Genomic DNA, 11,180 nt, shown 5'->3' with positions numbered 1-11,180 from the left:
TTGGGGTTTGCGCGTTGCCGTGGACTATCTGGACTTGCAGAAATGATTTGGTTTTTAACAGAATATCATGTATTCACTTTTTGCAGGTTATATTCCGAACTACGGCACGGATCCGTTCGTGGTCGCTACTCACTCCGACGGAGGCCAGGGAGCATTTGGTTACTGGATCTTTCCGATGGGAGATGGTAGCTCGGGATATCTTCAACCGGTTTGGATGGCGGTCATGTAATAGGATAGGCATCTTGTTTACTTATCTATTCATAGCCAGCCGGTTATGGCCTCTTATCTTGGCTAGTCGATGTTTCTAGCCCTTCATGGCTCTGTGTGAGCTTGCTTTACTTTTCTATTGTTTTGGAGACCTTGGAACCTTGTTGACGCTATTTTTTTGTTTAATAAATTGGCCGTATGCATCATTCTGATGCAGAGGCCGTGGAACCCCCCCTTTTCGAAAAAAAAAGCCCACAGATCGGGTAAGACCTACTTTTCTACATTGCGCGTGCCTACACCCCTCATGCTTGTTGGCCAGAGATCCCTCTGAAACATCTTAGATGAACTTCATGCGACAATATTTCACATGAGTTGCAATGTTTTGAATAAATGTTGTGTGACAATGAGTAATCGTACTATGTATGCCTATACTATGTATGTAGTATAAGGGGTGTATGGACCTAGGTATATGTAGACCTTGGTGCCCACACGAAGACCACGAACCTAGTTGGTAGACGCTTTGGGTTCCTAGAAATAAGCCTACTCGGAGAAGATGAGGCTACCACCATACCACGAATATATAAAGCAGGCCAAGACCCGACAACGGGAGCAAGTTTTATACGCACAACTAAGAGACATAAAGGGTGTTTTCTATTAATTCATAGTATTGAGCATGAAGGGAATACAAAGCATCATGAACACACACCAAGTTTCTGAATGACTGATGCACACATACTAGGGTTATACTTAACTCTTGGTTGTGCGTTCCAGCTAGGGCTTAAACATGGGTGGCTTCCTCACTTTGGTAGCTTGCTCGAATTCATACGCCATCTCGATCAGCCTTGGCTCGTACCCCTGCAGCCCGCCGAAGCATATGTCAAAGGGAACCCCTTGCTCGTTAAACCCTGCCGGCACAACGATGCCAGGGTGACCACCTGTGGTGAGAAGGCTAGAAGCATCGCTGTTGGGCGTCACAATCGCGTCTAATTGGTGCTCCTTCATCAACTTCTCCAGCCCATTAGCTGACAGTTCCTTTAGCCGTCGTATCGCCACTCTTTCCACGGGGCCAATGCCACTTGTGTTTTGGGCTGCGATAAGGTCATCCTGCCCAAATCTTTCATCCACTCCTGCAGCAAACATGTCATCAATTAGGTTTCAGCTCACTTATTGAATCCGGGCCTCTGCATCGATGGATGTAACTACGGATGCACAAGCAACACGACCTCTAAAGTTTGTGGGTAAACTAAGTTACACGAGATGTTCTTGGATATATTGCTTCTTATTGTTTCGAACATATAATAAGATAAATCAAGAATTTTCAGTTCTTTTACGCTATTTATTATTACCTGTATAGGATGTGCGTTGTTGAAAGCTATGATGTCCGCAAGCGAATGGACCGGGGAGTAGACCAAGTCTGCCAAGTAGGCGTTTATGCTGAGCTTGAACTCTGCCACCACTGCGATCCCCTCGTTGGAGCTGATATCATCCAACAGAGCCGTCGGATTGGCCGCGACACGCAGGTTATCGACCACCACGGCCCCATGTTTTCTTTGACAAAATTAATATAAAACAGAATAAGAGTATATTGATGCAAAATCGAAACCTTTAGGTTCCTTCTTTAGTTCAACAAAATACACTAAAATTTTGAAATTCACATCATTTTTGATAGTTTATTTGGTTGAACCGAGAAGAAGGACCCGAAGGTACCTTGCCCCCCGAATTCCATATAAAGAATAAGATGAGGATAAAGACCATCTTTAACCTGAGTTCCAATACATTGGATATCCCACATAAGGAATCGGAGGAAGACTCAACGTCTTATTTCACAGAATCCCTAATGAAAAATGCACACCATTCCCTCTTTTCTATCAAATCGGTCATAAAGGTTCTAAATTTGCATTCCAAAATAATAGAAAGCCATCGACAGTTGGCTGAATTTATTTAAATTGTTGGTCACTCACCTCATGGTGGCGAGGTGCTGCTCGTACACCCTCAGTCGCCTCGTGCCTGCATATGATTGGAAGAATCCACGGAGGACGCCGACCCTCTTTCCTCTCAGCCCGTCCTTCTTCAGGAACTGAACGTACCCGCCGGGAGGGATGAACTTGGACGCCACTCCGGTGGCCGCGGCATCGAGCTCGTCGTAGCCGACGATGGCGTCCAGCACGTGCACCGCGTCCGACACCGTCCGGCAAATCGGCCTGCATTTCATTTTGACTCGCCATGAGTTTCATGTTTTTTGGATTTATGCTCCAGTCAACTCATCCAAAAATACAAACTAATAAGAAATATGGGCAATATATTTCAACACCCCTTCACCTCTAGACTTATTTAGTCCTTGAACATGGGATTTAAGTAGGCCACAAAATCTTCTTTTAACACCGCATTGACAGAGTCTTAAACTATAGACTTCCTGCCATATTGAATTCATGCTCTAGCGAACATCCAAAAGTCTAAACTAATAGAGAGAGACAGACAATATATTTCAACAATATTGGACGAAGAGAAACAACAAAAAAAAAGAATTACTACCCACCCGACCGTGTCCTGCAACGGGGTGATGGGCACGACGCCGGCGCGGCTGGTGAGCCCGAGGGTCGGCCTAATCCCGACCACGGAGTTGAACGACGACGGGCAGAGGATGGAGCCGTCGGTGTCGGTGCTCAGCGTCACGGCCGCCATGTTCGCCGCCGCAGCGACGCCCGACCCGGCGCTCGACCCGCATGGGTCGGACGACAACACGTACGGGTTCCGCGTCTGGCCGCCGCGCGCGCTCCACCCGTTGTCGACTTGGTGGAACTCGGACCACTCGGAGGGGTTAGACTTGCCGAGAGTAAATTGCTGAAAGCCACCACATTTGTGGCACGGATACTGCAAAGCCACCACTATTGCCGAAAATTTCAAAAAACCACCACTTCCTCGGCAAGTGAGTAACAAAAAGCACTAAACATGCTGTGAGCCGCGACTAACTGAGAATCTGACTTGTCGGGCCCACCTGTTGGAGCCACGTGGCAAAGGGGAAACAGAATGGCGGAAACGGCCGTTAGGACACCGCTAGTTAAGCCCTGGTCGCGCGCGCGTTAGGGCATTCCTCCCCAACCGCTCTCTACTCTGCTCTGCTCGTTCCTTTCTCGCGCCGCCGCCGCCGCCGCCGCTGCTGCCGTTGCGAGCAGCTTCGCACCACTGACGGGAGGGGAGACATGGTTTCTTGGTCCGAGCCTTCCGACTGTTCCGACTCTTCCTCTGACGATGTGAGCCGGGTAAGTTTCTGCTCATGAGCATCGCATCTAGGGTTAGGGTTAGGGAGAAAGGGGAATTTCTTCCCGATAGCATGTGAATTCATTTTCCCTCTGGTTAGGTACCTGCCAAAATGGAGTCCACTGACTCGAGCGGCATTGCTTTGAATCACCCTGCACGTTGTGAGCATCGTGCCCCGTGTGAGAAGTTTGTTGCCTTTGAATGGACTGATAGCGGCAGGAGGTTCCTGGGGTGTGCAAAGAAGGTGATTTTCTTACCAGTTCAATTAGTTCTTAAAGTGTTGAAGTGATTTTGTGAAAATGTGAATTCATTACTGATAGAATTGGTCTGTAATATGTGAATCCACTGAACTGCTGAGTTGACTGATGCAATAAGTCTGAAATTAGGCAGTTTCCAATTTCTTATATGTTGTGGCCATTGTTTTTTGAAATCATTTTAGCTCTATATTTTATTTCCAGTAGTAGGCAGTTTAGGTACTGCTTTTAATGGATTGAACATTGTTCCTGTTATTTTTCTTCTAAAAGCAGTACTTCTAAAATGCAGTAGTAGAAAACATGACTAATTAATGGATTGGCTTTTTTAATTTTTATCAGTAATGTTTTTAGAAATTGGTTTAATTATATTTCCTTTCTTCACACATTCATAGGATGTACCAAAGTGCAACTTTGTGGACTGGATTGATCCTGAGTGGTCAGTCCAATTGAAGCAAGCTTTAAATACCATCTGGACTATGTATGAGGAGACGAGCAATAGGTTGAGGCAGAATGTACTTAATGCTGAAGAAGTAGTGAAGGTAATGGAAGAGAAGAGGAAGATGGAAAATGACCTCAGGTTTTTTAAAGTTGACTTTGCCAAAATGGTGGCTGACAAGGAGGATGCAGTTACCCAGTTAGGCAATGCAAGGTTGGTTATTAGTGACTTGCAGGAACAGATTGAGAAAAAGAACTTGGCTGACAAGTTAGACACTAACATTCATCAAGTGTTGAGGCTCAAAGCAGAGAAAGAGAGAGATCAAGAGAAGGAAGAGAAGGTGAAGCTTGTGCAGGAGATGGACAAGATCAAGCAGGAGAGGTCCATGTTGTTGGAGGAGAAGGAGAAGTGGAAGCAAGAGAAAAGGCACCTGGAGTACACTACAGGTGATCTGTTCAAAGAGAAGGAGGCCACCAAGGGGAAGATCAGGAAGATCAAAGAGATAGTTGATGAATAATTCAATGTTATTGTAGTTGTATCTGCTAGAGTACTCTATATGCTATGTGTGTCACTAAAAGTGCAAGACATTTGTACTAATTTGTGTTGCTGGATAATGCTATTAATTTGTGTTGCTGGATTAATTTGTGATGCTGGATTAATTTGTGTTGCTGGATAATGCTATTTCTGCCACATTTTTGTTGAACCTGTTGATGTAGATGTACTCCAGGGAGTAGGTGGTAGGTGGTTTTGGTTGTTTCTGTTTAGGGAGTAGGTGGTTTTGGTTGTTTCTGTCTATGGAGTAGGTAGTTTAGGTTGTCGTCGAGGCTCGATGACCCCTATTCTATGTTAAGGTAGTTTAGGTTGTCGTCGAGGCTCGATGACCCCTATTCTTCTATGTTAAGGTAGTTTAGGTTGTCGTCGAGGCTTGATGGCCCCTATTCTATGGTAAGGTAGTTTAGGTTGTCGTCGAGGCTCGATGACCCCTATTCTATGGTAAGGTAGTTTAGGTTGTCGTCGAGGCTCGATGACCCTTATTCTATGGTAAGGTAGTTTAGGTTGTCGTCGAGGCTCGATGACCCCTATTCTATGGTAAGGTAGTTTAGGTTGTCGTCGAGGCTTTGATCACCCAAAACATTTTGGCTTGACCAAAAACCCACAATAATTCTTCTTCAATAACAACATTTAGGATTGACCCAAAACCCACAATAATTCTAGTATAATAACAGCATTTAGGCTGCACTCAAAACCCACAATAATTCTACTACAATAACAGCATTTAGGCTTCACCAAAAACCAAAAATAATTCTGCTAGATCAACATAACTCCACAACAGCATGAAGGCTTGATCACACATAACATAGCTTCACAGGACTAAAATTACCACATAGGTTCAGAGGACTCAAATTAAACAGGTTCACATGACCTCAATTCAAACACAGGTTCAAAGGACTCGAATCATCACACATCCAAGGTTGTCAGGACAGATACAAGGGTTCTAGCCCCAAAAGTTGCAAACACTTGCACATATCAAAGATCACACATTTCCACTTGCTGTGAAGTAGCTCTTGAGTCTTGCATATTTCTGAGGTTTCTTTCCGGAACCTGTTGCAGCATTAGATGCTCCACCAACTCTTCCACCTCTCACTGACCTCTGTTTTTTAGCAGCAGCAACAACAGTTGATGTAGATGTAGAAGTACCAGCAGCAGAAGAAGTCCCTTCTCCACATGGAGGCCTAGATGTTGGCCTTGGTGCTGAGAAAGCAGCCCTTGGTGCCCTACTAGCAGCTCTTGGTGCCCTAGGAGCAGCTCTTGGTGCCATAGGAGCAGCAGTAGCATCAGGTGGAGTGTAGGATTGTGCCTTTTGCCTTCTCTTTTCCTGCAGTTTTTAAAACAATCAACAATCAACAATCAACAATTAAAATCTAAGAAATATGTACCATGCTTCTATTTTTCCTCAGCTGGAGATCAGGCCTCAAAGGTTGTCCACAGTTAGTAAACCTGTGGCCCATTAACCTACAGTTGCCACATCTGATTGTAGCCATCCTAGAGGTATCTTTTGGTTTAGGAACTTCAAACCTTCCCTTCTTCCTCTTTTCTTCTTTTCTCCCACTCTGGTCCTCTTTGTGGAATACAGGAGGCTCAACATCAGGTTTTCCTGACTTGACCCAAGCATCTTCTCCAGGAACTGGATACACTATTGGTTTGTATGCCTCCAAATACATTGCTTTCCTCAAGAAAGGACTTACAAAATCCTCAGGTTGCATCTTGGCCTTGTAAATTGCACTGCAACCATGGTTGCATGGCAACCCTGACATGTCCCACTTCCTGCATCCACAAGTGTGCTCCTCAAGGTTCACAGCATAGGTCTTTGGCCCACTGCTTACTTGCCACAGGTTAGGCCCTGCCCTAATTGCTTTGCAATCTCTTTGATATTTCTTGCTAATCTCCAGCTGCTCTGCATATGTTGGAGCTATTTCCCATCTAGAAGTTGCTGCACTTTCTCTTTTTCCATCAAACCTGACTAGCAACTTGTCTTTGATTCCATTAATCATTGTCACTATTGGTTTGTTTCTAACATCCAAGATATATTTATTGAAGACCTCACTTATGTTATTGACCACCAGGTCTGTTTTGCAATTGGTGTCCATTTCATGCCTAGCCCATGTGTGTACTGGAATACCAGATAACCACCTCCGTGCATCCTCACACTCATTCTTCAAATTGGCCATGGCTACATCAAAACCATGCTTTGTGTAGGAATAGCTAGCACTGTCCATGCATTTTTTCAGATCTTCACCTCTAAATTCAGCTCTTTGAAAATTTGCATAAATGTGCCTTAAACAAAATCTTTGTGGGTAGTTTGGAAATACAACATTGATAGCATTTAGCATGCCCTGGTTTCAAAAGAAGGTAACTAGGTTTCAACCTTAAGTTCAAACAATCACTAACTAATAAACAATTAGAGCATACTTAAGGCACAAAAGAGAAAATAGATCACTGACCTTCTGCCTATCTGACATGATGGTGTATTTGCCAAACTTTCCCTCTTTTGTGCCTCCCAGGTCATACTTAAGTTGGGTGAGAAACCAGCTCCAACTGGGTGTGTCCTCCACTCCTACAATTCCAAAAGCAATGGGATACATGATGTTGTTGGCATCCCTACCAGTAGCTGCTAGGATTTGTGCTCCAGTTGTAAGCTTTATGAAACATCCATCCAAACCAATGAAAGGTCTACATCCATTTAGAAAACCCTCCCTAGGTGCATTGAGACAAAAGAAAAGACCATGGAATCTGGGACCTGGATGTGGGTTTTCATTTGTGCTTTTTGGAGTGACAGTTGTGACAAAGCATCTAGATCCTGGATTGCATATTTTAACTATTTCAATGTAATCAGTCAACCTATGGTACTGCTTCTTATGATCTCCTAGGACAATTTCCTTTGCTACCTTTTTAGCTCTCCATGCCATCATCTTTGGAACTTCAATTCCAAATTTCCTCTTTGCCTTGTCTACCAATGCTGGCATAGTTGTGTTTGGGTCTGATCTAATTGTCTCTAAGATAGTGCTTCCTAGCCACTTTGAGCTCACTTTACTATGTTTGTCACTAGTTGGGCAAGTATGTTCTGCTCTAAACTTCTTTACACAGAATGTTTGCTCATTCTTGATCTGAGAAGCAACAATATAAAAAGGACATCCTTTGTCCTTGTGGTCACACCAAGCAATGACCCTGTCTTTGCAGTTCCTGTGATATCTGAAAGACCTCAGCTGCTTGATGTGAAAGTTAAGTAGAGCACTCCTAAATTGGTACACATCTTTGAAACATAGCTTCAAACAAAACTGCTGCTCTGGATTCAGTCTGCTTTCATCATACCATTTTCTTGGCTTTGCCTTCTCTGCTCTTGTTTTCCTTCCCGAGGGAATAATAAAAGACATAGGCTCATTGCCATCATCATCCTCTGAGTCCAAAAAACCAAGATTTTCATCCTCATCACCTGAGGGAAACTAATCAGGCTCAATTGGATCATTGGCTGATGAGTGTGTTCTTGTTGTTGGCCCCACTCTCTTTCCAATCCTAAGCACAGGCTGCTGCAGTACTCCATCTTCAGTGAAATGTTCTTCTTCAGCTACATTTGGAGCTTGTTCACTGTGCTCTTCCTCTTCCTGATCCTCAGGAACATCATAAATGTCCTCTGGTTCTGTGTCACCCTCAAAGTGCAGTGCTGCCTTCTTCATATCTGCTACAGTTGACTGCAGGTCAGCACTATCTTCATTAGAGCTATTTTCCTCCTCACTTTCTGAACCAAGATCCATGTCTGCATAATTGGCACTGTCTTCTATCTGAGAGTTATGGTATTCATCATAAGCTTCTGTCTGGGGAGGTGGCATAGTTTGGATGGGCTGGTAATTTACACTCTGCTGTGTGCTAAAGAACAAAAACTCATTTGTGCCTCGGCCTGAACTTGAACCAACATAATCACCAGATTCCTTATGGGCCACACCATCTTCACTGACTGCAAACACTATATCAGGATCACTGCTATATTCTTCATCAGATATCTGAACTAGTTCTGCTGCCTTTCTCTTTCCCTTCTTTGCTGGAGACACAACAATTGCCTGCTGCCTCTTGCCCTTAGTAACTGACAATGTGATCCTCCTGATGTCCTGGTTTTGCCTAAGCATTTCATCCACCTTCATCTGACTGTCAAGCAGTTTGAAACCATCCAATCCTATTCCACCACAGCTCATGTAATAGAGGCAGTCTGAAAAACTATACCCATTGTCAAGCATCACATACATAAGATTGTAATATCTTATGTCTTTCTTAAAGAACTTTGTCCTGCGGTATTTAATCCCTTCAAAATCAATATGCACGTCCCACTGCTCATAGCTCGACCTACAATACCAATTAAAATGTACAAGTTACTATAACATAAATTTGAACAACACATTGTACTACTGGAATGTAAGCCTAATAGTGTAATTACCTAAATTTATACAACACAAGCACACTGCAATCCTAACAATGTAAATATGCACAAAATTTGGAGAACAAAATAATTGTAGGTTCTAATCTGTACTCAAACCCTAGATCGACCTAAACCTGAAGAACGAAAATCAAATCATAAAACGAAAGCAGAAGGAGGAGATAGAAGCCGTACGTGTCATCGCCGGCGTTAGTAGGGACGACTGCTGCAGCCGACGGCTTCCGCGCCGCAGCGGTAGCCTTGCCTGCACGGCAAGAAGATGGTGGCTCATCCTCATCGGGTTGGTCTCCCGCGCCTTCAGCTTGAATGGATCTGGATCCAAATGGAGCAGCAGGCGGCGCCACCGCCCCTGCAGCCGCCGCCGCCCACTGGTGGAAAAACAGGCTTCCGTCCAGCCCCATAAGTCGCGAAGCTGTAGGAACCGCGACTAATGGGACCTTTAGTCGCGGTTCTGGAGGTGAACCGCGACCAAAGGCCTGGGCCCAGGGCGCTCGGTGGCCAGCTGGCGCACGTGAGGGTCTTTAGTCGCGGTTGGCTAGGACAACCGCGACTAAAGGCCTTCGGGCACCTTTAGTCACGGTTTGCCAGGCCAACCGCAACTAAAGCCCCTCCCCTATATATACCCATCCAGCAGCCAACACTTAGCCATTTGGAGCCATTCTCTTCACAAGTGGGTGTAGGTTTGCTTTTGGTTCCTCTTATGCACATAAGGTGTTTGATGTGTGTTCTTTGATTACATAGAGGAGATATGGGAACTTGACTATGGACCCTCCTTTAAGGTCACATATTATGGTTACATAGAGGAGATATGGGAACTTGACTATGGACCCTCCTTTAAGGTCCCTTTGTTCCGGTGCAAATGGTTCAAGCTAACAGGAGGTGGGGTAAAGGTGGACCAGCAATACGGAATGACAATGGTGGATTTCAACAATCTTGGTTACCTTGACGAACCATTCGTCCTAGCGAAAGATGTCGCTCAGGTTTTCTATGTGAAGGACATGAGTAGCAAACCGAGGAAACGGAAAGATAAGAAAACGATCAGTACATCATGCGATGATCCAAAGCGCCACATTGTTCTTTCAGGGAAAAGAAACATCGTGGGAGTGGAGGACAAGACAGACATGTCAGAAGATTATAATATGTTTGCTGAAATTCCGCCCTTCAAAGTGAACACCGACCCAAGCATTAAGTTAAATGATGAGGATGCTCCATGGATACGGCACAATCGTAAGCAAGCACGGACACAAGGGAAGAAATGATGTGTAATAATTTATTGTACCAAACTTTGTTGAATGGATCATGTAAGAAATGATGTGTAATAATTTATTGTAAGAATTTTGAATTGAATTAGTTTTATTTTTCTGAATTTTTTGATATATTATTTGTATTTTTAGAATTTTGAATTGAATTAGTTTTATTTTTCTGAATTTTTTGATATATTATTTGTATTTTTAACATTTTGAATTGAATTAGTTTTTTTTTCTGAATTTTTTGATATATTATTTGTATTTTTAACATATTGAATTGAATTAGTTCTATTTTTCTTAATTTTTTGATATATTATTTGTATTTTTAACATATTGAATTGAATTAGTTTTATTTTTCTTAATTTTTTGATATATTATTTGTATTTTTAGAATTTTGAATTGAATTAGTTTTATTTTTCTGAATTTTTTGATATATTATTTGTATTTTTAAGATTTTGAAAAAGAAAAAGTATTTGGAAAATACCTTTAGTCGCGGTTGGCCTGCCCAACCGCGACTAAAGGTGGTTGCGCGCGGGAACGAAAAACCCGCCAAAAAAGTCCTTTAGTCGCGGGTCGCCCGCCGTCGCCCGCCGCCCCCTCTCGCCCACGTACGGCGCCCGCCGCCCCCTTTCGCCCTAGTACGCCGCCCGCCGGCCTCCCTCGCCCACCGCGCCGCCTCGCTGCGCCCTCAACGCCGGCGGCCGGCCTCGCCGCCCTCAACGCCGGCGTTGATCGAGAGAGAGAGAGAGAGAGCAGAGAGAGAGCAGAGAGAGAGAGAGCAGAGAGCAGAGAGA

The 11,180-nt window shown here is 44.0% G+C and overlaps 1 pseudogene; it reads right to left on the bottom strand.

The window, feature by feature from the left end:
- Positions 1-973: 973 nt before the first annotated feature.
- LOC119366853 overlaps positions 974-11,180 on the bottom strand; it is a 17,204-nt pseudogene continuing 6,997 nt past the window's right edge.

The sequence above is a fragment of the Triticum dicoccoides genome, chromosome 2B (assembly GCF_002162155.2).
Source record: "Triticum dicoccoides isolate Atlit2015 ecotype Zavitan chromosome 2B, WEW_v2.0, whole genome shotgun sequence".
Classification (NCBI taxonomy): Eukaryota; Viridiplantae; Streptophyta; class Magnoliopsida; order Poales; family Poaceae; genus Triticum; species Triticum dicoccoides.
The sequence above is the reverse complement of the archived record's forward strand: the minus strand, read 5'-3'. Positions and strand labels throughout refer to the sequence as shown.